Source organism: Peromyscus maniculatus, chromosome 12 (assembly GCF_049852395.1).
Source record: "Peromyscus maniculatus bairdii isolate BWxNUB_F1_BW_parent chromosome 12, HU_Pman_BW_mat_3.1, whole genome shotgun sequence".
NCBI lineage: Eukaryota > Metazoa > Chordata > Mammalia > Rodentia > Cricetidae > Peromyscus > Peromyscus maniculatus.
Window position 1 is genome coordinate 67,105,426 of NC_134863.1, and position 26,530 is coordinate 67,131,955.

Sequence of the window (26,530 nt, forward strand, 5' to 3'; positions counted from 1 at the left end):
AAATGAAGCATATCCTGCTAGCAGTTACCACTTGATTTGAATCCTAAAGAAGGCTGGGAAGATGAATCTTAAAACTCAATTGATGGGAAGGTTTTCAATATCATTTCTACAATATAAAAACCAAGGCTTGCAGACCATGAAAAGAATGTAAGCTCTAATAATAGAATTACACTTTATTTAAAATGTGCTAAGGTGTGTTTTAACTCATTATCTACCTGTAAAGTCAAAGATCTTACCAAAACAGTCAACGTTCCTAAGTCAGTTTGTAGGTGAAGCTAGTTTTAACATATGGATTTTCATAAACATATTAATCATCATTCCCTGCATGTCATTTTAAAGAACTAGCTTCTCTCAGCGGTGCAGAGGGCAGACAATGCAAAGCTACTTGTCCAGACATACTTTGGGGAAGAAAGCGTAAGTCCAACCTTGCTCCTTCAAATGCTGTTAATAGCCTGCTTCAGTAGAACAGAATCGTGTGACTTATACTGATAAAAAAAAAACTGGGATGTAGAATACATTGAGTGGTAGCCTAAATTCTCTTTGTAAAGTGCTTAATATGGTTTTCATAGAAGCTTAATAAACATTCTCTTCGCCAGAGGACAAGAGAGGTGAATAGAGTCTTTAAGAAATTTATGTTTTAAAATGACTAATGACTTGTCTCCTCTTCACCTTCCCTTAGCTCTACAGATTCTTTCATACCACATTAAGGAAAATTTTGTCATAAAATCTATGAAATAGGAAATAGTTGTTATTAATGTTAACTAATATATGTAATTGTGGTACCCAAAGCCAGAGAATGCTCATTAAGATGGTCTAGTCATTCACAACATGCATCCCACTTTGAAAGCCACAGATGTGTTTATTCCTCCTGACCCCCATTTTGGACATAAGAAAATGTAGGACTCTTCTCTAGAGTCAAAAATACTTGAGGATATAAACTGAGTAATTAGAAGGATCTATTACAGTGTTAAGTATACTTGGTGGTATAAACATAATCCTATGCACAAGAGTGTGTAAACAAGCATGTTCATAAGTTTTTATATCTGAAAAATGTATGTTCTGAGATCATATGTCTTAAACTAACAATGTGGATACATTTTATACATTATCTGTTACTGGTGTTTCAGAAATCATTCCTTTGTGATTCCTTGTGTGGCTTTATTTCACTTAAAAATGGTTGGATTTGGTTATTTAAACCTTGACATATAAATGTGTGCCAACATTCTTTCTTAATGACTCAAGAATTGAAATGAAAAAATGCCATAACATAATCTGGCAAATTTATCTTACTATTAAGCAGTGCTCTGTATTATTAGGGACATTAGCCTCTTCAATTGCATATATTTCTAACTGTTAAGTTATTTAAATGTCTCATTAAATATTTTATTGAATGTCTTTTCTTATATCTGATATGACTTTCTAAACTTAGCAAGTTCATCTTTGGACATTTTGTAAAAGAAACATGAATTAGAGAGGGGGATGCATGCCATTGATACTCTGAGTTTCCTATGTAGCCCACACAAGCAATTTCTGGGATTGCAGCAGAAACACCTTCTCACAGGCATGGCTTGCTATGTACTCTGTTCTCAGTCTCTTATAATTCTAGGTCTAAATAGTTTGGAGAGGAGAATCTCTGCACATGCACTACTGTTTGTCTGATCACACTAAGAACATGGTGTTTCTTAGGAAAACAAACTGGTCCAAGAATTATTTCAGGAGTGTTATTATGGTGATAAAAAAAATTGTGTATTGTTAGTAAAATCGTGTTATCATTTATGTTTCACAGATGTTTATGTATTTGTATTGGTGGATAAACATGAGCCAGAGAGCCAAGATGTCCCTCCAATATTGCCTTCAATCTCCATGTCAATTTAGAATGAAGAACACGTTAAAAAGAAAAACGCTACATTTTGTTGGTTTATTTAACATTAGCCCAGGAAACACATTTCATATCGAGGATTTCTGTAGAGTTTCTTGCACATCCATCTAGTGGTGTCGTTGACTAGTTGTGCCAGCTTTGGGCACATTTTCCACACTTGCTCTCTCTCTGATTGTTGTCTAAGAAGTTTATGACTGAAATTCTGACCACTAATCCATTGGTATATCTCCTCAAAATGGAGAAGATTTTTACAGAATTTGGTGCTAAGTAAACACGACTGACTCAGATCCCCAATTTGGGTCTAAAATATAATGTTCTTGGGAGCAGATTTCATGATTCCACTCCCTCTGCTTCTCGTCAGTCTTAGGAGGTACAAGGAATTTATGACTCAGTGCTGTGGAATGATTATGAAACCAGGAAATTAAAAGGCTACCCTGAGTCCTGCCATGAGCTAGCAAAGGGACTGCTTTGATTATCTGTCAACAGCTGAGTTTTCAATTACCCTCCAGTCTACCAGTATCTGTCTTAGTGAAAGACACAAGACGTTTCCTGGTGGCAGTCCCTATGCTAGATAGTATCTCTATGCAGCCTCAGAAACGCAGGATGTGTGTCACCCTGGGCAGAAGTTTTATCATATCTAAAGAATTAGCTGCTTTCTTAGCGCCTATGTTTTTAGTAATGCAAGATGTTAGATAAGTCTGTAGGTATTTAGTTTAATTTTTTAGATTTTTTTATTTTGTATATATGAGTGTTTTGCCTACATATATGCACCGTGTGTGTGTGTGTGTGTGTGTGTGTGTGTGTGTGTGTGTGTGTGTGCACGTGCGCGCTGCCCAGAGAGATCTGAAAAGGTCATCAGATCTCCTGAAACTCAGTTTACGAGTAATTGTGAACCAGTATGTGGTGTGGTGAGAAACAAACCTGGACCTTCCACAAAACCAAACATTCTTACCCAGTGAGCCATCTCTGGAGAGATAGAGCCCCAAAATCTAGAGTAACTTAGGTTGTAATTTTGTTATTGTTTAGTTATTTTGATTAGTTTTATCAATATGGTGTAATTGTCCTGGTGCTTTCCGCCTCTCCATAATGTCAGCAATGAAGTTGCTAAATTGGCTAGTAGTGATGAACAGCAAAGAGACTTCATGGTTCCATACTCCCTATGAAGCACAAGCAAGCTCTACCTTCATAGGATACTTAAGTTACAATGTGCCTCCCCCCTTTGTTACTGACAATGTTATCAGCCTTGTGAACACATGAAGTGGGAACAGACGATGCCTTGAGGCAGTGTGTGGTTACCCAGCTTATATGTTACTAATATTAAATGTTGATAATGACTCTAAAGCTATCTAACCCTTGCATTTCCCTCCATATCATCTATTTTCCATTTCTTTCCCAGGTTACCCTTAATAGTCACTCAGAAAGAATTTACTCAACTATAAAGGTAGGAAAAAATATTTCTTTTTATAAATTTTAGTTGTTTTAAAATAGACCATCATTATTAAATATCGATAGGATTGATACTGCCTATAGTCAGTGGTGTGTATTTTCTCTACTTAATTGCTAAATTTGAATTAATCACAATCAGTGTTTGTCAGTTTGAGTATTTTTCTATTGTATTTGTTTGTTTTATGGAAGACATCATTTTGCTTTATATATGTAGACATTTTTTTTTTACATTCTCCATGATTTTATAGTCCCTTGGCATACTATATATAATCTCCATATATCAGGAACTTTCACAAACAGACAGACAGATAGATGGAGATATTGAGTAGCTCTTATGCACGATAATTCTATATTTTTCTTGCTATTCTATACTTAAACATTTTAAGGAAATGACGCAAACACACAACACACAAAAGCTAGTTGTGAATAACTTAACAACATAAATGTAAATTTGGAGGGATTTTCTTCAGTATTTACTTTGCTTAAAAGCACTGAAAATACAGCCCTTCCCTTGGTTAGGGCGTACATGAAGATAAATTTAGAGTTTCTAGTCTAGTAAATACTTCTCTGATAATAACTTAATTGTAGCTATTTCAAAGCAAATTGGTTAATTGTGGTGAATCATATGCAGATTGCTCAGATGTAGGTCAACCCCCACTCCCACATTCTAGAACCTCTTTTCTAATTCAGGACAGATTGCTTCATGCCTAAAAGAGCAGAAAAGTACAGATCAGAAACCTTGGAGAAAAATGAAACAATAACATCAATAACATAAAAATTAACAGTGCACCAGGGGTCAGAGTGTTCCCATAAAAATGGGAAGGTAGGCTGTGTTTATTTAGAGCTGGGTTAATGATTTCTTAGCTTTGTTATGTTGTTGGGGAGAAGTTTATTCATTTGCCAAGATTTGTGGCCACCAAATCATGGCCTGAAGGATGATGATGTACATGGAGTGACATCATTCTTGGCAGGTCGTTGAAATAAAATGAAGATCAAATTAAAGCAAACAAATAAACAAACAAAAAGAGGTTGGTGGTACTGTGAAATGACTCCTTAAGCCCCCGTGGAAATACAATTTCTTTCTTTCGGTGCTCTGAATGAATGATAGAAGAGTTGATCCCAGAAAAGCCCAAGCAGCTCCTGGCAAGGCCATCTGAGGGGTTAATGGGAGAACACCATGTGCCAGCCATGCTGAAGCAGTCTGGGTGCAGGTGCAGAGCTCAGAGCTTTCTATTGCTAGCTGTTGTATACAGGTCTAGTCTACAGGTGTCTTTGTGCGGAAGTGTTGTATTGTTGTCTAATGAATGGCCAAGCTTTCATGGTACCAATCACACTTTATACGTGCTGCTTGTTGTATTTCTCACAGAACATTTGATATCTGGTAATAAGTGTATTGTAAATTGAGATTTGGATGGTTACACTTATTGGCTTTTATCTTTGTGTGCCATTGCTGAATTTTTCGACATATTGAAAAAAGAAAAAAACATGAACCTTATTTATTGATTAAAAACTACTTTTAGGCTTTAGCTCTAAGAAATTTAAAATTCTGCATTGATATAAACTTTTAAATTATAACTGGAATTTTATTATTCTAGAAATGGAACTGGAGGCTGATGTTGTAACTCAGTAGTCAACTATTTCCCTAGCATGCGTATGGGTGTGGGTTCAATTCTCAGTTATAAAAAAGAAGCATTTATGCCTATAGGTAATTTAATCATTAAGGGTCTTTAAATATTGACATTTTCTGAATTATTACAAAGCAGTAATTTATTTAAAAACTTCTTTCTGTGAACTCAGAAAAAGATTCTTATTTTTAGTATTAATATGATGTTACTAAACTACATTTTAATAAATCTTTGTTTGCAAAATAGATGATATATACTTTGCGCCTCTAAATATAAACCTATGTTATGTTAATTACATAAAATATGAAATAAAGAATTGTACTGTATATGAAGTGACATTTCCCCAAAAGTTAGCTTACAAACATTTAGTTGTTTTAGTATTTTGTCATGTCCATAAACAATAATAAAGGCAAATGGTACTTTCATTCTGTCTCCACAATTCTGAGCTTTTTCCTCTTTTAATTGTAGATCTCCATCCAAGTCAACAATATCCATTTCCTCTTTATTAATGGCTTGCATTAGATGATATTTGGGTGTATCATAATTTATTTAATAGATCCTCTAAACATTGCTTTTAAAATAGAACTTTGAAATAAAACAGAGAGAAGCTTTCCTTAATTACACTCCTGGCAGACATACAAAAGGATAATTCCCATTTGTATATTGAATCAAGAAATTGAGGAGTGAAAAAAAAATGTTTTTCAAGAGGCATAGAAAGTAGTAATAGGTAAATGTGCTTCTGTCGGAGGAAAGTAAATGGCATAGATGATCATGAAAATGTGTCATAAGTAGATAAAACTGACAATCATCCAAATTCCTCAAGACCACAATGCCACCTCTTTCCATCAGCATTTAGAGATTTGTCTCTTTCTATGTGACAGTCATTTGTCAGATCTCTCCATAGCAACTTGGGGAAAAACTGAATTCACTTATAAAAATTAATTTGTATTTATCTTTTTGTTCACAGTAGGCTATTTGCCTAGAGGGTAATGACTGTGTATTACTCATCTTTGAAATTAATGAATGCAGAATAAATATTTATTCAATTACATTGGATTGAAATGAGACAAAAAAGAGTTATCAAGTAAAACTATTAAATAACCCAAGCATTTTATAAGGTGCCATTTATTGCCCTTCTATTATCTCTGGGTTAAATAATAATTCCTAATGAATTATGCACAAAAATATAAATATATAGATTTTGATGTACAATGAAATTTATTTTGAATGAAATTTTCATGGTTCTTTTTGGTATGCATATATAAAATTATTTTAAAATGTAACCAGGCAACCGTGGTGCATGCCTTTAATCCCAGCATTCAGGAGGCAGAGCCTGAGTTTGAGGCCAGCCTGGTCTACAGAGCAAGATCCAGGACAGGCACCAAAAACTACACAGAGAAACTCTGTCTTGGAAAAAGAAAAGATTATCCTAAAATATCATACATAAGATTCAATTATTTGAGAAAATATTTATTATTTTCAGTAAATTTACTGAATTCACTTATAAAAATTAATTTGTATTTATCTTTTTGTTCACAGTAGGCTATTTGCCTAGAGGGTAATGACTGTGTATTACTCATCTTTGAAATTTACTCATAAATTTACAGTAAATTTACTCATATGGTCTTAAAATTAGAAGTACATGACTTGATATGGACTTAGAATTTCTGTTGCCTTTCATGCATTATTTGCATGTATGATATTGCTATGTTTGTTAATACTCTATGAAAAAATGGTTTTGTTGAATCAAAAAACTCTGTATTTATTTGTCAAAGAGTGAAAGAAGAAACTCTGAAGACAAAGAGTGTCACTAACAATATATGAGATGTGAATTGATATTTATGCCATTTGAGTCATGGACATTATCTCACCAACAAAATTAGGGTTATCACTGGATTGAATTGTGTTTGAAAGAACGTCTGATCTCTTAGTCTGAGCTTAATGGTAATATTCTTTTAAAACATGGAGACCAGATTTACTAATTTCTCTTTGGGAGAAAATAAATAAAAGTTAGCCAGCACACAAAAGACTCTGTAGAAGCTGAAAGAATGAATTTAAAATCAACTGTTTCTAGCACATAACCAGGGCCCTTAGAAGAGTCTGTAAATTGCCTCATCCCTTTCTTGTTTTCTGGTCAGCTGGATTAAAAATGAAGTGCCACCAGGGCCCATGCACATAAAAATGAGTATATTAGAGCAAATAAAAAATACTGAGAAATGCTATGGAAGACAATAGAGTAGATGGTCATGTAATCTGTGTCTGGAATGTGACAACGTCCTATCTTGTCTTTTTTTTTTTTCTGATCAATTCTATATCCCAGCATTCCCAACTTCTCAAAGAATAGGATATTGAGATAGGATCTGATATGTGACATATCATGGCTTTGCTTTTTCACTCAAATTTAAAAAGAAGGAACATAAAAAAGACAGACCAAAAGGAGGCACACAAACCATTCGATGAATTAAGTCAAGTCTTAAGTAGACAATTCCCCACATATAGGTGCCCCATCAAAATATTTTAAACAACACACTTATAAAATCATAGGGAAAAAAATCACTTTTACCCAGGTTTCCCCTTGCATTAAAAATGTCATCGTATCTTAGGGGAGGAAATAGAAATAGCACACACACACCAGTGAAGCTTATTTCTGAATTCCAGAATCCAGAGAGACAAGAGCCAGACAGCAAAGAAAGAACCACGTGAGGTAGGAGGGTCTTCCTACTATATATTCTGTTATTAAAATATTGTTCTTGATACTTCCTATGACTGGCAATTTATGCCAAGAATTTATTACCATCCCCTCCTTAATTCAAGTTTTCTGCATATCTTTATGCTGTATTAATCCCATAAGGCAGCAATGAATAAAGTTAATGGAGCAACAGGAATTAAGACTCTGAAGTTAAGTTCAGGTACATATCTATCTTGTCTCATGATTGCTATTGAATAAAGTAGTTCTAATAGACCCACCACTGCTTTGTATCTTATCTTGTTTAAGATTCCTTTTACAGATCTGTCCTGGACTGACTCCCTCTTTGCTCATCTGTCAAAACTTCCCTAGTCATACTCCCATATATTCCATTGTACTTAGTGACATTTACTTACAGTTCCTCATATGTCTCTCTTCCCTAGGAGAATTGAGAGTTTTGAGGCCAGAAGTAATCTTTAAAACTGTTGTGTTCTGAGAAGGCAGAGTGGAATAGTAGAATTTTGAGTTAGACCATAATGGCATTTGATGAGTGGATATGCTTTGCCTGGTACTCATAGCAAAGAAATAGACAATTTACATGTCAGAATAAGTATATATGTATGTGCAATTGTAAATATACATGTGTAAGTGCCTGCACATGAGTTAACATGTTTGTATGATTTCTGCTATATAACCTGTCATGAAGAGGTCATATATATTGTGCTTGTTGGTTTGAAAATATGTGTCCACATTTGCTTATGTATTTAACAATTTGTGTGTATGTGTCTAAAACCAAATATTGTAAGGTTTTACTTACTGAAGATCTTTTCCTTAATTAATTATTTAGCGAAGGTCCCAGCCTCAGTGCTTATTAGAATTCTTTCATTCTTTATTCTACTGTGTAGCTTGAAGATGTCGCTCAGATTTAATATCAAGGTCTACACTTTCTTCAGGAGCCTCAAAAAACAGTAAGAGCTTATGATTCCAGCTTAATGAACTCTCAATTCTTTCTCTAGCTGAGGACTTTGCATTCCTAAATATTAATTCTACTAGAATTCCCTCCTATGAAACTTTTCTTCTTCCCTTTATGCATGCTTACTTTCCATCAACCGCCAGAAACATCTGGAATAGCATCGTGGTCTTCTTATGGGCAAAAACAGTATCAATGTTGCAGACTGAACTACATTAAAAACAGTAGGTGGATTCAGTCCCATGTCTTGTCCATTGCTAGTGACTTACAGTTCTTGAATAAATGTCAACTTAATTGGTATTAACTGGCAAGATAAAGGTTAAAATAACTTATGGAAGAAGAGCTAGGCACTGAAGTAGAAGCATCCAGTAGCCTGGTGATTAGGGAAGCAGAAAAGTCTATAGTTCCCCTAATGCACTTTATATTTTCTATGATGAAGGCCAGTATTATAGAGTTTTCTCTGCAAAATGAGGGTCCCTAGTTTTTCCCATGTATAAAAGGAATTTAATATTGTAGTTTATGTTACAGTTTGATTACTGGTGGCTACATCCAAAAGAGGCAGGACAGATGTGGAATTGTTTAACTATGATATTTCACTAATCTTAGCAAAGAAGCTGAAGATAGCATACAGCAATAACGAAAGGTTTGAAAATCCAGGGAGTAGTACCAGTGCATGATTTTGGAGTCTCTTAGGGAATGGATTCAGTGGAACTTCTCTTGGGCTTTCTGTATAGTCAAGGGGAGAGGGGAGGAAAATGGCAGAAAGAAGAGAGACGAAAGCCTGGAAAATTCCTAAAATGTGTTCCTGTGTTTCTGCATGGATGACATTACTCTAAATTAAACTAAGGTATATGGGAGGACAAGTGTGTAGGATGTAGGGAGAAACATAAAAAAGAATCCAGTTTTAGAAATTAAATTTGAAATGCCTGTTGAGGAGAGGTCAAAGCTGGAGAATGTACATATGTGTTTCCTGCCTGTGCATATGTAGCAAGAATTTCCTGTGCCAATGCTTCTGCACGCCACAGTGTCATGCAAAAGCTCTGCTTTCTCATTAATTTATTGCCATCAAATTAATTTATTGCTTGAATATATCATTTGAAACTACAGTAATTCATTCCATATTTCCAAGCATACCACAAACAGAGAATGCTACAGTTTAAAACTTGTTCCAGACTTAGGGGGAAAAACAAATCATGTGTCTCTACTACCATAGGAAATAGGAGAAGTGCCAGCTACATGCCTCAACCTGTTTCGGTTTCAATTACCTGAATTATTGAGGCAGAAACAACCTTTGCGCTTGATTTACTCTTGTGATTGTCTTAGTCTGCTTAGCCTTGCTTGGGGCACATTTCCATGGTCTACTATTATTAGAAAGGAAAATTTACATCCTTTTCTATGGTATTTCTCCCCAAATAGAAGCACTCAAAACATCTTTATTAAGAGAGGAGTTTGCTGATCCAAGGGGGAAGTGTCCACCAGTATTTTCTTCTGTTACATTGTGATAGATCGGTTACTTCTTTTTCCTTTTTAACCACAAACTTCATGACTCTGACTTGTCACTATGAGTTTTGAGCATCACCCATCACCTGATTTAAAATATCCAAAATTACCAAATACACTGCAAAGGTCAGCTAATTTCCCAGTCAACAACAGCACCTGGAATGAAATTCACCCTGCATCAATAAGACAATTTCAAGACATGGAACCCAATTTTGGTTATTGACAGAGCAATCCCCTAAATGTAAGGCTGTCAACTGAATGTAGTTTAACAATACAGTATCTTAATACTTCACCCATAATAACTACTTTGTGGCCTTTTTAAGCATTTGGGATAATCAAGACTGATAAATATAGTATTTGAGTGAATCAAGTTTCCTTTTGGATAGTCTTCTATGAATGAAGTAGACACGATGTATGTCATCTCCTTCCTTTTCTCTTACACATAGTCAATGACAGTATCTGTCTACTTTCAATAGTCCATTTCCCTTATGATTCTAAAATTCAAAGAATTAAATAGGTATAAACCTGAATATTTTAAAAGTAAGAAACTTTTAATAGACAAAAATAAAGTATGCAAGCAGCCTCTCACTGTTAATTTTAATTTATCCACATGTTTATACTTTATGGATTTAGTCAATGGGCATTCATCTTTTATTACTTGTCAGATAAGGTAATAAGCATTGTAGACTCAGTAGTCACGAGTCATTTGCTCTTGAAGATAAAAGAGCACAGATGTAATCCAGGGTAACAGCTTCAAGTGGGGCCTGTAGAGGCAGAGATATAAGGAGATTTTAAGAGTCAGGCACACTAACTAAATTAGTAAGATAGTTACAGGTACAATAAGTACATAATGCAGCTAAAGAAATCCCACTTGAGAAATATTAATATGATGTGTATAAAGAGTGGAGGTGGATGAGAAGCAAGATGAAGAACCACGTGCCAGACCTCAAGAGCTTTTCAGGCAATGCTAACTACTCTGAACTAAAAGGAGAGTGTATGGATGTGTGGGGAGGTGTGGCGGAGGGTCATTGGAGGAGTTGGAGGGGAAAAGGAAGGAGGCAACGATGATATGATTACATCATAATATCAAATAAAAATAAAAATTAAGGATGATGAAGAGCAAATGGGTACATTTAAAGGCTGGCATAAACCAGCCAGATTTTATGTTTTAGAATGATGTTTGTTAAGTGTGAAAGCTATGTGACTTAATCAAGCAGGAAAGATCAAAGAACACAAGTGTGCTCCAAGAAGAGAATTAGACAACACAGTTGAATAGGCTACATTAGATAACTTTTTTAGATATCAAATTGGGAACACTTTGCAATTTATGTGTGAAAGCCTTGACAAACTCTCAAAGGTTTACAAGAAAGCATGGGGAGATGAAGGTATCAATCACCGACTACAAAGAACAGGTTTGGGTTAAAGTTGATGATTTCAGTTATGAACGTGTAACAGGCTGATAGCTGCAGTTGGACTTTCTTGTCACACTTTCTTTGGACCTCCAGCCCCCAAATAGTGGCATGGAGACTTGTTACTAATTATGAAAGCTTGGCCATTAGCTTAGGTTTATTCCCAGCTAGCTCTTATAACTTAAATTAACCTGTTTCTTTTAATCTACATTCTGGCACATGACTCTTTATCTGACCTCCATTGTGTATACCCAACTCTCTTATAAAGTTCACAGTCATGTGAAAAAATTAACCGTATTACAAATGAAAATAATATGTGATTATTTGATGCATTTGCAGATCTTTCTTCCCTTGTGAGCACACTAAAAGGGGGGATCCTTTATCAATCCAGTACACATTTGGTGCCCATTCCTCTTTTCTCCTTTGTAGACTATTCATTTGACCTGAATGAGCTATATACAGCTACCATCGGTCCCTGATCGGTAAATATTGAGAGGATTTAGGATGTGTCTACAAGGTATTTTAAAATAAAACTTCAAAAATAATAGATTTTTAAAAACCAAAAGTGTATTCTTTTCATAGTTCTTAAACATAGGTTACTTTTGGGAAGACAGGGAACCAGTGAAAGAGAAAGTGGAAAACTACAATTATCTAAATGAGTATTTGAGATTACAGTGAATTCTATCACTCAAGACTGCAATTTCTCATGACTTTCTTGATGCAAAATGTAATTAAAAGATGTATGTCCTTGTTTAAAATTTTCCATGCTGTTTTTAACAGATGCATCACTGATTGATATCTAAAATTAAGTCACCTCTTAAATTAAATTATTCACATAATTTTCCAGTTTAGAATTTCATGATATATATATGTATGTATATATATATATATATATATATATATATATATATATATATAGAGAGAGAGAGAGAGAGAGAGAGAGAGAGACATGTAGATAGAGATAGAGATAGAGATATAGATATAAATATGGTTATTTTTGGTAAGAAGAACACATTAGAAAAGAAATGATTTTGACATCATAGGTTTAAAATAAGGAGTCTTTCAGCACAACTCATTGTCCAGTACCAAATGGTCATCCCTAAAAACATACATACAATTGGCATTATATGGACTCATTGGGTTATACTCAAGAATATATGTGCATGTATAAATACATATATGAAAGTAATAACAATGAAAAAGGAAATCATGAATTTGGAGAACAGGTAGGGGTGTATGGGAGAGTTTAGATTGAGGAAAAGAAAGGGAGAAATGTAATTAAATTACAATCTCAAAAATAAACACAGAATTAATACAAATAAGTAAATAATGAAACTATCTAAGATAAGCTGTCTTTGAGAAAAGCAATGAAAACAGTTTAAGAGCATTTTTATAACCATTTGCATCAGAAAAGTAAAAGTTTTCTTTGTAAATATTTGACCTTTTCTCTTATAATCAAATAGATCTCTCCCTCCCTCCCTCCCTTCCTCCCCCCACTCCATCTCCCTCTCCCTCTCTCTCTCTCTCTCTCTCTCTCTCTCTCTCTGGTATATGCACATATATAGGTACACATATAGGTAAGTATTATATTCACTCTGGTTATATTAGCATGAGAAATTTGTGAAGCTTCCTAATTCAAACTATTTAAACTAAAATTGAAAATTCTCTTGATGCCCAATAATTACATAAGCATAATTTTTTTTAATTTTAAAAAGACTGCTTGTCACATAGTCTGTTATCCTGAGTAATAGGACTACAAGATGCAAAGCTACATTGGGCTTAATCCTTTTTAAAGATGATTTTTAAATTTATATAAGCTCATGTTTTATTGTTATTGTTGTTTGTTATTGTTGTACGGGGTGAGTGTGAGTGAATTTGATGTCTTTTTTCTTTTCTTTTCTTTTTTTTTTTTTGGCCAGAATTACCTTGATCAGTCTTTCACTATTGAGCTTAATTCTCTCCTAATGAAATGCTGTACCACAGTGAACTTCTGACCACAGTACACGGAGATATCAATCATTCCTACTTATCCACCAAATAGAGTCTGCATTCCTGTTCTAGGTCACTGTGCCCTGCACAGACATGGCCCCATTCCCTTTTCTTCATCTAGACTTTTCATGTCTCAATAGCACACCCCACACTTGGCATCAAGGTGGGTCGTCTTTGAGTATCCTCTTCCCATGTCTTCTGTTTCTGCAACAGAAGTCCTACTTGTGGTTTCATATATTTGGTGAATATGTGAAATCCCTGCCTTTCTAATGTAGCATTTAAGGTTTTTTTGTTTGTTTGTTTTCTCATCTGGTGTCTACTGTACCTGACAGGGTCTACATAATAACATTTCAAAACCCTTTATGTGTCCTAGTGTCAGAAGATTCAGTTAAAAAAACATCGGCCACTTTAAAATAATTTCAGCTCTACATGCCTAGACATTTTAAGAAATGTTTATGTAAGTTCAGCTTCTGTCTCCTTGAAAAAAAAAGATATATAGGCTCATATAAAAGGATACCTAAGTATTTGAACTAATAATTATTACTAAAGTTAAATTAACTGACAATTTTTTTCTGAATAATGTGTGTGTGCATTTAAGTTGAACTGAAAATTGCATAGAGTTATCATGTAAAATATGCTCAAATAGTAGTCATTAAATCTATTTTTGTAACATTCTTGAGATGCTGTTTCATGTTTTATAGTCTGCCTCTCATCTGTCACACATATTTATTCCCAAAGAAAAATTTATGAACAAAATAAGGATTATATTTATACAATTTTGCAGGTAAATAATTACTGGATAAACTGATCCTTTCAGTTCTGTTAACATCATTTATAGAGAGCTGTAAGACTTCAAACTTGGATAAATTAATATTTTTCCATCTGTTAATATAGTTTTCCTCGTATCAATATGTATTTATATTTATATATCTTTAATGTTCATGTTTATATCCATTTGTATGCATGTATTACTAAGCAGAATGTTTACCTCTTATAATTAGTAAATTGTTCCAAACTTTCTTTTAATAGCCATTTGGAAAGGACATCAATTACAAAAAGCTATATGCAAAAGAATAGTCAGGAACTATAGATTGTTTTCATATTACATTTACTGTGAAAAATGTGCTTTTATATTTTTAGATGTTTGTGAATTCATAAGAATGAGCTGAACAGATGTATCACTTTTAGTTTAGAAGCATATAATGTCAAAACTCGGAAACTTTGCTCACCCTTGATGCAACGGGGAGGGGCTTGGTCCTGCCTCAACTGAGTGTACCAGGCTTAGCTGTCCCCCCATGGGAGAACTTGCCCTTTTGGAGGAGGGATTGAGGGGTGTGTGGGGGGGAGGTAGGAGAGGAGCCAGAGGAGGGATGAGAGGAGGATCTGTGTCTGATATGTAAAAATGAATAAAAAAATTAAAAATAAATAAATAAAATATAAAAAAAATAAAGTCAAAATTAGAAGGGAAAAGATTCTCAGACCAGATATTGAATTATACAAAGGTAACTATTGATTAATTGTCTGTTGGAAGGAATAGCTGTTTTTATATTACTGTGCTTCATTTTATCTAAAATAAATGGAGTGTTTTTCTGCCAAGAAATGATTTTGGCATCCTGGATAGGCACTTAATTTCCTGTCTTCAAATACCTCAGTAACACAAGGTTCAGTTCCAACAGTCTTTATTTAGACCACACAAATTGTGCATAGTTAACACTTGCTTTAACAAAATGAAGGCATACCCCTTCAAGGTTTGAGTCTTTACATATTGACCAGACTCATTAAGGCTTAAGGATCAAAGACTCCTCTTATAAGAGGGGAAAAAGAAAAAAAAATTTCTTCCATCCTAGAAAACAGGAGGGGAGAGCCTGATATTAAGTCCTGGTCTTAGAGGTTGCTTTGCAACAGTTCCAACCTCATTTCTTGACTGTAGCTTTAACTTAAAACAAAATGAAAATTTCCAGACCTAAGTACTGCCTGTGGCAGAGTTTGCCTTCTTTGCGGCAGGGTTTCTGTTTTACACCAGCATATCTCCTGCTTTTATTCTTTCCTTTGTTCTCATTCTCTTTTTCTTCCTTATATTTATATATGGTCTCTGTCTTTCTCTACCCTTCTCTGTCACCTGCCCTTCATCTTAATTCCTCAATCTCATGACTCCATCTCTTAATACTCTAGCATGCCCAGCTGCTAGGAAGAAGCACACCTAGAGAGTGCTTTCTCAGAACCGAATCTCACTTCCACTATTTTCAAATTCTTTGACAATATAGTAGTTAATAGAAGAGTAAGTGTTCTCAGCACATGAATTCTATTTCCTGTAATTCCTACCAAAGATCTAGAGAGATGTTTATATCCCTCCCTACTTTTAATATATATTGGTTCTTATAACCCTTTCCAACCAAAATTTCAGCGTCCATATCTAACACTTACAAGTTCAAGTACTTTTTATCATACCACTATGAATTACTCTTGTTTTATATTAAAAAATATACTATGTAAATAGCTTGGTCTTGAATAATGAAATATAGAAAAGTCTGAGGGCTTAAGTACAATAGAAATTCATCTGGCTAGGTGGCACCAAACCACAGTACTTGAGGCCACAAAATGTATTTCATCAACACCTTAAATTTAGTTTTGTATTTGATAGCTAAAACAAAAATAACTCATCATTTTCCAAAAATATTTTTTTAATTTTTGGAAATTGTCAGTGGTACTATATTTTTGCCATGTAACCTATGTGCTTTAATCACAGAAATATCTTGAGTGATAGATGGTGTTATCTGTTCAAGCAAAGCATAGTATTTCATTTTTCAAAATGAATAGGCAAATTAAACACACCCTGTGAAAGCTAAGCTGGCATGAATCTTTCGCTCAGGTTCGAATGCTGTCTGCTTCAACACTTGTGAATGGTACCTGAATTCATAAGACAACACTAACCACCACCCTGCTTTATTCGAGGCAGGTAAAAGAGAACTCACAAAGTAGACTTTGTGAGTGTCATTATGTATGGTATAATTATACAAAATACTACATAACTATATATGTACAATACTATATAAAATAACAGGTTCGCTACTACGCCAGTTGTTTCAGTTTGGGGCACCTGTGCATTTAGTTTATATAGAGCATGATTGGAGTGCTGTCCTCATTTTACTAGACGGGAACTTACATTCAAAGCCTGTTGAGCTACCACACTTAAGAAAAGAGCAGCATGGGGTACCACATTATTAATTGCTCAGGTTTTTCTTCAGACAAATGAGGCAGAAACCTGTATAACCATCCTTTCTTTGATGTTAAAATAGACATGGGAATCAGTTTAGAAAATTAAGAGTGGACAAAATAGAGCATTTAAGTTTAACTTAGAGTAATTTGAAGAAAAAGAGATCATATTTTGTATTGGAGAGTTATTCTTGCTTTGTTTCTGTATTATGAGCTTTTCTTCTGCAGAAAGGTCTTGGAAAAGATAAACAAGAGCTCTGTATCCCATGAGTAGATGATTTAATCTTCTGTTGTTCTTTCTGCAAATGCCTCATTCAATTTTGAAGTGAGAAAAATAGATATGCAGGAATAATCCTCCAATTCTAAAATGCATGCACAAGAAATAAATTGGTTATCACAGGTATCCTCTATGCTCACTGGTATTACACACCTCTGAAAAACACATCCTGCTGGCTTCCCAGAACATCTCTGACTTTGACCTCTCCATGACCTTTCATATAAGCATCTGCTTCTGAATATGTTAAAGAACCTCATAAACTGCATATCTTTCCAGTAAATATGCCATCCCTATATATAAAGAAAAATACTAATATTAGCATTATTAAATATTGTCAATGTTGCTACCATTGAGCATATTAATACTGGTGTTCATTATGTCCCATTTTTCAAAGAAAACTTGTTTGCATGGGCAGGATTATGTTCTTGAGTAAGACATGGCAGAGTGAGGAGCTGTGAAAATATGTAATGAGGTCTAAGGAAATGGAAAACGCATCCAGGATAAGGTCTTCTGTGTGATTTTGCTGCTGTTTTGTTGTGTTGGATAATTAATAAGTCACTTCTATGTTTTCAATGTATTATTTACAAAATAGAACAAGATAGTTTTCAGACTTCAATTCTTTAAAAGTCTATAAAAATTACACAAGAGTTCCGATGAAATCCCTTTTGTAGAATTGAGAAAATTTTAATTTTAATTAATATACATGACAAAAATAATGAATCAAATATTTTACAAAGGGATAGAGTAGTTCAGTCTATTCACTACCCATTAGTGTGGCACAGCAGGAGATGATTGCCTCTGAGGTGTGTGCTATGGTTACTGATCACAGAGCCAGAAAACATTTAACTTCTGGTTTATTTGGTTTTTTTAAAGATGAAAGTAATTGAAAAGAATTGTGATGTTCTCAGCAATCCGAAGACGATGCTTACTAAATAGTTGTAAACTGTAAAGCTGTCGCCAGTTGTCCCTGCATTTACCAGTGCAACTGTGCTGTGTTTTAAAGAATATAGTATAAACTTTAAATGTGGGGTGCTACGTGGGGTTAGTTTCTACATTAAAAAATATTTTGTGTTTCCATTCGTTTGGCTATTTGTCCCTGTGCTTTATCCAACCTTGTTCTCAACAATTCTCGCTCATACAAACCCTCCTCTTTCTTGCCAATTGGACTCCCGGGGCTCCACCTGGGGCCTGGCCGTGGATCTCTGCATCTAGATCCCTCAGTCATTAGATGGGGTTTCTATCACAACAATTAGGGTGTTTGGCCATCCCATCACCAGAGTAGGTCAGTTCAGGCTGTCTCTCGACCATTGCCAGTAGTCTACTGTAGGGGTCTCTTTGTGGATTTAGCTGAGGAGCCCCCAACTGGATCATGTCCTCTGGAAAAGTGAGACAGTTGATTAGCTTGATCTGTTTGGGAGGCATCCAGGCAATGGGACCAGGTCCTGTCCTCAGTGCGTGAGTTGGCTGTTTGAAACCTGGGGCTTATACAGGGACACTTTCTCAGCCTGGGAGGAGGGGACTGGACCTGCCTGGACTAAATCTACCAGGTTGAACTCAATCCTCAGGGGAGTCTTTGCCCTGGAGGAGATGGGAATGGGAGGTGGACTGGGGGGAAGGCAGAGGGGGGAGAGAACAAGGGAAAAATTAAATTAAATTATAAAATAAATAAATTTTAAAAAATATATGAAGAAAAATATTTTGTGAGCATTTTCTATTAAACAAATAAATTGGCTTTATTATGTGTAAAGGGTAAGTGTACATTTTGAGAACACAAACATTAAATATTTACATATCTTCTTCTAGCTCTCAAATAGCATAGCACAGTATGTGCAGAAAGTTAACAGTTTTGGTATTAAGTTAACGGTGTATGGTATCATTTAGCACATGTTTTTGTTCAAGGAAAATGTTCTTCATTATATTTTAATAAACATTTCTATTGCTGGACAGTCAAGAAGGAAAGCCTTATAGATTCAGATGCAGGTATGACCGTAGTTCTCTAGATATGTATTGCTTGTGGAAACATACTACAATCTATCAATAATTTCTGAGTATTGTTGTACTTTAGGCTTTGTTTTGTGATAGTGAAAGTTACTGAAGTCATTAGCATAGTACTTCACCTTGACTGCTTTGATATGGAGATGGGACTATGTCTAAAACATATGAAAGATTGCTGAATAATAATCAAAAAATATTAACCAGGAAGTGTCATTGGGAATTGACGGAGATGGGTCATCATACTGTACTGAACACATGGCTATGGACTCACTCAGATTGTAAAACTGAAAACTCTATCAAGCTTTGTTAGAAAAACAAAGATAGAAGTGAAGAGGATTTTATATGAGGGGACTGGCATAATTGTGACAATATGCTTGCAATGGATATGGAATTTTAATGACACAGTAGGAAGATGACTGAGCAGTTTCCTTGATGGTTCTGAAGGGAATGTTTACAAAGAACTATTGGGAATGGTGACATCTGACTTAAACATCTGCATTGAAAAGATTTGGTTGTGAGGTCTGTGTAGGGATCCAAGGTGACTTTTAAGCAAGGTTATTATATAATGAAATCAGCATTGAAAATGGATTTGTCTGGAAGTAGTATGCAATATATAGATGGCTATTGGAGGGTGGAAATAAAGTCTCCGGGTGCCCTGTAGCCAGGAAAAACTATGGAAAACACTCCCAATAATGCAGGTGTGAAAGCAGGTGATAAGCTTTTAGCTTGGGAGGGTATCAATTAGAGAGTAACAAACAGAGAGGATACCTGAGGCATTTAATTTACACGAACGTGCCATATCTATATTTCAATCTTATAACTACCCCCATATGTTTGGTCTCATTAGTGCTGGTTTAGTTCTATGAACAAAATAGTTACTGCCAATGTGCTAATGTATTTCTTATCGCTCAGTTAAAGGCATTATTACAAAAACAGCAACAACAACGTCTTGCCTATATAAAGATAGCGGTACGAGATAATATGAATTCACTCAGAGCATGCTGAGTTGTTATCCAGCAGTGGTGAAAGAATTCACTGAAATAGGTGCGTGTTCTCAGTTCATCCCAATTACGAAAACTAGCTGGTACTTTTGACAGTTGATAATGATTAGTGACCCATTTAATGACTTAAGACTGAAAGCAGTGAACACATCAAATAGAGGTAGGTGGCACATAATGGATGCCATCCCTTAACAGTGCCCTAGTAATGTTATTAATGCCATCTACCAAATATTGAATTAATGTACCATGTAGAGTAAGCAAAGTAAGCCAACAATCAGGAAGATGGCTAAACTCAAACTAAGGGGATTTATTTTTAAGCTTGGTGTCAAAGGCTGCTTTTGTTTTTCAACTTCTTGTATGTTTTTCAAACGGAATCTCCAAATTAAATAAGTAGTAAGTTTGGTATCTTCATGAAGTTGAGGTGTGTGTGAACTTCATGACTGATAAAAAAATACCATTTTGTACATGTAAAGTTTTAACCCCTAGTACACATATCAGTTAGAATGTCATTATAGGCCATTCATTACTGTGTAGAGGTCATACAGTCTGCATGCCATAATCACAATATGAAAAGTCTTTCCCATAAAGTGGTAAATTTCGTTTCTGCTCAATGGTAGTATGAGGCTGGGGTTGTAAGTACAAGGTAAACATGGAAAATGGTGTTCTGCTATTTTTGCTGTTGTCTGCTTAACGAGATTAGTCAAAGAGCCCTCAGCATTGCACACCATCGTTGGCTGTATAGTTTGACTAAGCAATTCAATACAGGTTACTTTTAATGTAGCACTATCACCTAAATTTCATCACCCATGTACAGGCCAATTCCATTTGCCCTGTTATTTTAACAACTGATTTGCCTTTATCAATAAACTGGCAATTAAATAATCCAAGTAAGCGATCAACGGGGTTTGTTTTTAATAAGTTTTTCTCTTTGGACATGTAGAAATATTTATATGGCTTCTATATATCCACTACTCTGCTTTAGTCAGTTATCACTCTCTAAAAGGATTCTGTTTACCAAATGGATATTTATGGGTTATATAGCTATAATCAAATTTCCTCTAAGTTGTCGATCAAAGAGGAGTTCCTGAGATGTAGGTAAAATACTTAATGTAGTAATTGAGGCTATTTGAACTGTATGTTTACACGTTCTACTTTAGAGAAATACTAGGGATCCACACTTGAAAAATCTCTAGGAATTTGCTGTGGGCAACATATCACTTTCATTTTTAAAAGGGTAGATAAAATATGATTTTTCTGAGTTGCACTTGCCTAGAGAAAAACTATGTCAGACTTTTTTCTATTATTCAGAGAAGTGGCTTACCCATCCTTGGTTCTAAAAGACCTAACAAACTGTGAGGGGAAAATTTTAAACAATACAGAGAGCTCATTGTCGTGAACCAATTCATTTATCCTCTTCCAGTAAATACGGTGATAATTAAAACATAATAATCAGTATGGATATTGCCTGCCTAAAGAAAAAAGAAAGGCTTCTTTGTTTATGATAATGAAGAGAAAGTTGTAGACACTTGAGATGAGGACATCAGTATGAAAGAGATGAAGGGGTGCCAGGAATCTGGGGACATGGGGACGGGAAAGGAGACGGGCACAGGAGACTAAACACCGACAACCATAAGTAGTGCAGAAAAACAAGGCAATACTGAAGTCGTGTGGTAGCTTTGATGACTTCATAAAATGCATGCTTTTAAGAAAAGAAGAAAGCCTAGTAAAAATATTAGATAAAAATTTCAAGACCAAGAATATACCAAGTAGATTATACTATACTAAAAGGCAAAAAAAAAAATTAAATAAATTAGTTGACCCCATCAACAACCTCCACACACAAAGCTGATTTAGACAGAATTATGAGATAAACCTAGTTTTAAAAGTTATTAACTATGTTGAAATGACTGTAAGTTAAACTGAAATAGAGTCAACCAGGGATATAAAATTCTTACTCTAAATATGAGTATAAAGTTTTTGTTTTCTGAGAATCCCTGTATAATAATTTATCCAGTTAAGATAAAATGTATAAATAAAAAAGTCAGTGTAAAAAAATATGCTTAATTTGATTTTTTGGCCAGGCGTTGGTGGCACATGCCTTTAATCTCAGCACTGAGGAGGCAGAACCAGGCAGATCTCTCTCTCTGAGTTCAGGGCCAGCCTGGTCTACAGAGCAAGATCCAGGACTGGCACCAAAACTACACAGAGAAACCCTGTCTTGAAAAAAAAATTAGAATTTTTGTTTTATTATTTCATTTTGATTAAGAAATGGTAGAAAAATATTCTTGGGTAAGTTGTGTGTACTTACACACACTTGTAGTTCGAGCACTTGAGGGGCAGAGACAGGAAGATTAGGGGTTCAAAGCCATTCTTAGCTACCTAGACAATTTGAGGACAGCCTGAACACATGGAAATCTTGCTTTAAAAAGCCAAAAGATTAATTTATATGTTAAGTTTAAAATATTTTAACTAATTTAAATTGTCTTATATTCAGCGAACAAAGTATAAATAAAATAATTTGTGAGGCTACAAGACACAGCTTTGCTACACTTAACCATTTAATACAGAGCCCGGGACTGAGCAGAGTCTAAGCATCATAAACAAGCACCTAACATTTTAGTTTGGGTTTGATTTATTTATTTTAAATTGCCAGCATATAAATACATAGATACATTTCTCAGGACACTATCAGTGGTCATTTAATCATTCTGTGGGGAAAATATTTTTACGCCATACTTTAGGCTTATTGTTCTTTTTCAAGAAATTAAATATTCTAATGCACACATATACATGTCCATACATTGAACAAGGCACAGATACAACCATATAAATAAATAAATAAATAAATAAATAAATAAATAAATAAATAAATAAATAAAATCTTAAATAAAGAAATGAGATATTTTGCAGTAAGGGAAGTCTTTCCCATCAGCCTGGTGGATGGTGCAAGCATGGCTAAAGTCTACCGTAAAGATCTTCAGGGAGAGATTAAAGAACTTATTTTAAAATAAGAGAAACTTATATGAAAAACATTGAGAACCAATCACAAACGTGTTAATATTTTGTTTCTTTAAGGACAAAGAATACTTCTTTATTTCTCCAACTATACTTCATACATCTCATCCACATTGACTCTAATGTATTTCAGTGCAATTTGTCAACCTATACTGTAATTCTTCTTGAAGTGAAATCAGCATGATAATTGTGCATCTGTGGTTAATTAGCTCAGTTGGTTGAATCATGAAGCTAATGAGGCCATATCCCGGGTCTGATCTTTGTGTGGGCCAATGAGCTTTACTCTCTTCCTGGGTCACAGACTACAGTTCAAGCCCAGGCCAACTATCTCATAGCTAAGTGCCACTGACCGTAGGGAAGTTGGTCAAAGAGAAAAGCAATTCAGCAGTGAGCCTGAAATAGACCATCATCTCCATGGTGTGTGCTTGTTAATGCAGTCTGCAATGACCATGTATGCGGTGAAGCATTAGGTGGGCACTCAGCGTGCTGCAAAAGGACACACAGAAAACCTTCTGTGGTCTCAAGTGACACAATAAGGAATAACTAATAGTCAGATTGAATCTTTCTTGAATTGCAAGGGGGGACAAAAGTCCTATGGTTCCTATGTGTTGATTTTTCTTCAGTATGTGTAGGAGTCTTACATAGATTTGGTAAGGGGACCCTTCAAGTTCTGTCTGAACTATGAAGTAAGATGAATGAAAGTGAAGGGAAGGCAAGTGAGGGGCCAAAGTGTCTCTTTTATGACAGATAAAGATGAGCTCAGAAATGCAGTTTAAACATGTCTTAATAGTAACTACAGAATTAGACAAACGTGTTAACACTTTCTGACAAGAAAACCATGGTTATGTCGATGGCACCGGCTTAAATTTATCACCTATATTTTTTTTTGTAGGAAGGTAATGCCCCAAGTGTGTGTGGGGGGGGGCAGGGGGTTATCCATACATGGAAATGTTTTGATATCATAAGCTTATCAGATTATAATCTAAAAAGAGAAGGCCATGGGGGAAGAAAGGCCTGGATGGCATGAGACAGAAGAAAACAATTCTTTCCTCCTCTGTTTCATTTATACTTTCAACTTTCAGGGCTGTGGTCAAATCTCATAAGAGTATATACTGTATTAGGTAAATGCTAGTAAATAGTTTCTATCTGCTTTAAGAACTAATTTTCAAAGCCATTGTGGTCCAAAGGCATCATGACTGGATAGGACTGTTGGTTACTTCTCACCTTCGAAAGCTTGAATGGTATCTCCTGCTACCATGAAAACTGGTCAGAGGGTGCTTTCAGGGGAGACACAGCTCAGGGTCCTCTGAGCCTTGTGCCTGAACTGCATAGTGTCTTCGGCAATAGAGACTTACCTTCTAACTCCAGGGCACAGATCTCTGGTGTAATATTTTACAATATCTACCTCATTCCCAAGAATGAAGAAAGGATTTATCTCTGCTGATTTTCTGATGTTCTATAAAATGCTATATGTAATTCAAAATGGTATTTTACTCTTTACAGACACTAGAGTGGTTGTTTTGCATTTTATACTCTGAGATCTGTATGGGTCCCTGACTATATTCACATTGCAGGAACTGTACTGTTAGTATGAATAACCTGTGATATATTAATGAATTTCATAAAGTGAACTCACATTTCTCAGTTTGCCCAGAATTATATTTAGTCAGTGAGGATTCAGGTTAAATTTTGTCATAAAAATGTCTTTGGTTTAAGCAGAAAAATAACCTTGGGAACTTGAAAGTTCAACTTGCTTTTAGAAGTAAGAACAGCATACCTTACACAAATTTGACAAATACCTCCTTTGCTACTCTGTATTTTTCAATACACTGGAGCTGTCACAGTAGTTGTTAACAGGGATCTCCCTGACTTACTGGAGTTTTTCTTGTATTGTAATGGGAGAAGGTGGCTTTTCTTCCCCTTCTGAAGTCTCTCAGAGATACTCTTCCATATTTAGAAAAACAGAAACATCAATCAAAGTAAGACATCAAACCTTCACTGGGGTTCCTAAATCCAGTAGTTACTTCAAGGATAGGAGGCTTGTGGCTTTGGAAACACATTTGTAAACATATTTTTAGAGTCAGCAGAATACTGTACTTATGGGGGGGGGAAAGCATTTGAAATATTACTTCTTTGATCCTTCTTATAACATTTTTAAGTTTCTATCCCTATTTCTCATGATCAATTTACCTTACTCACTTTTTTTCTTACCTGATCTATCTGAAATGTATCAATAGATATAATTCCAGCACTCGGGAGGCAGAAGCAGGTGGATCTCGATGAGTTCAAGGGCCAGCATGGTCTACAGAGTGAGTTCCAGGACAGCCAGGCTACATAGAGAAACCCTGTCTCAAAAAACAAAACAACAACAACAAAAAAAATACACTAATCATATTAATTACATAATTTGAACTCTAAAAATCTCATGTTTATCATAATGCATGTTTCATTTTGTCATGATGGAAGGTTTCATGATAACCATCAAGTGCATATGCACATTTTATATGAACTCCATATGTTTTCAGTCATCTTGAATTAATACAGATTAGACCAGAGAGCATGCTATTCCCTTAGGAAAGAGAAAATCCTGATAATTACCCCAGAGTCACATTTTTTTTTCATCAAAATAGTAAGTTGTAATTACTATTTAAATAAATGGCAGGGCAATCTTAAAGGATAATTGTATGTTTTCCTTTGGCTTTTCTTGGTTTCTAATTTTTCTTAAATACTATTGCATCACATATCATCTAGAACATTTTCAGAATGAAATATCACACACCACTAAATATTTTAAATAAATAAAAAATATGTAAGCAAATTTAAAGATCTGGTTTTAGACAAATCTTTAAGAATTATCACTCCTGTTGGGAGACCTTGCCTTGGAAGAGGTGGGAACGGGGGTGGGGGGGGGAGGTTGGTAAGGAAGTCTGGGGAGTGGGAGGAAGGAGGAGAGGGGGATCTGTGGTTGGTATGTAAAATGAATAGAAAAATTTTTTAATAATAAAAATAATTTTAAAAAGGAAAAAAAGAATTATCATGATACCTGTAGTTTATAAGAACAAAATGTTTATCTGTTTTTGTGTACAGATCAAGTTTTGTTTGTGTAGAGATCATATTTAGATCTCTATCCCAAATTTCTATTTCAAGTAGATAAATAGTAGAGTTTGGTTTAAATCCAAGATTCATAGCCATCCAAGTTCATACAGTACTTTTTAATCATTCATGTAGTCTCCTTGTTCTTTGTAGATTCAAATTGATATATAGAGGAGTTATCACCAAAGGAAATTCAGCTACATTTGAAAAAATATAAGTTAATACTGGAAGTTCATGACTGCATTTGAAAATATTTAAACAAAATACTTTTTAAATTGTCAAAAAACATGGTCACAAAATATTTTTGGAGTGTACTACTGTGATAAAGAGTAACTTGTTTCAAAAACCTTACTTAGTGATGACCCAGTAACCAACACTAAAACAGAACTATATACATCACTCCTGGTGTTTTTGTTGCTGTTGCTTTACTGC

At 34.9% G+C, this 26,530-nt stretch overlaps 1 protein-coding gene across 11 annotated transcripts in view; it reads left to right on the plus strand.

Moving 5' to 3' along the window:
- The window catches only part of LOC107402019 (uncharacterized), a 474,536-nt gene that overhangs the window by 233,724 nt on the left and 214,282 nt on the right, over positions 1 to 26,530 (plus strand). For 8 of the 11 annotated variants that reach the window (XR_013043825.1, XR_013043819.1, XR_013043822.1 and 5 more), the window contains one exon: positions 3,276 to 3,320. The exons of 2 other annotated variants lie outside the window; for them this stretch is intronic. The gene's annotated coding sequence lies outside the window, so the exon portion shown is untranslated. Of the gene's footprint in view, positions 1 to 3,275; positions 3,321 to 8,541; positions 12,364 to 26,530 lie in introns of those variants that run through there. One more of the 11 variants, XR_013043827.1, reaches the window with a different exon arrangement.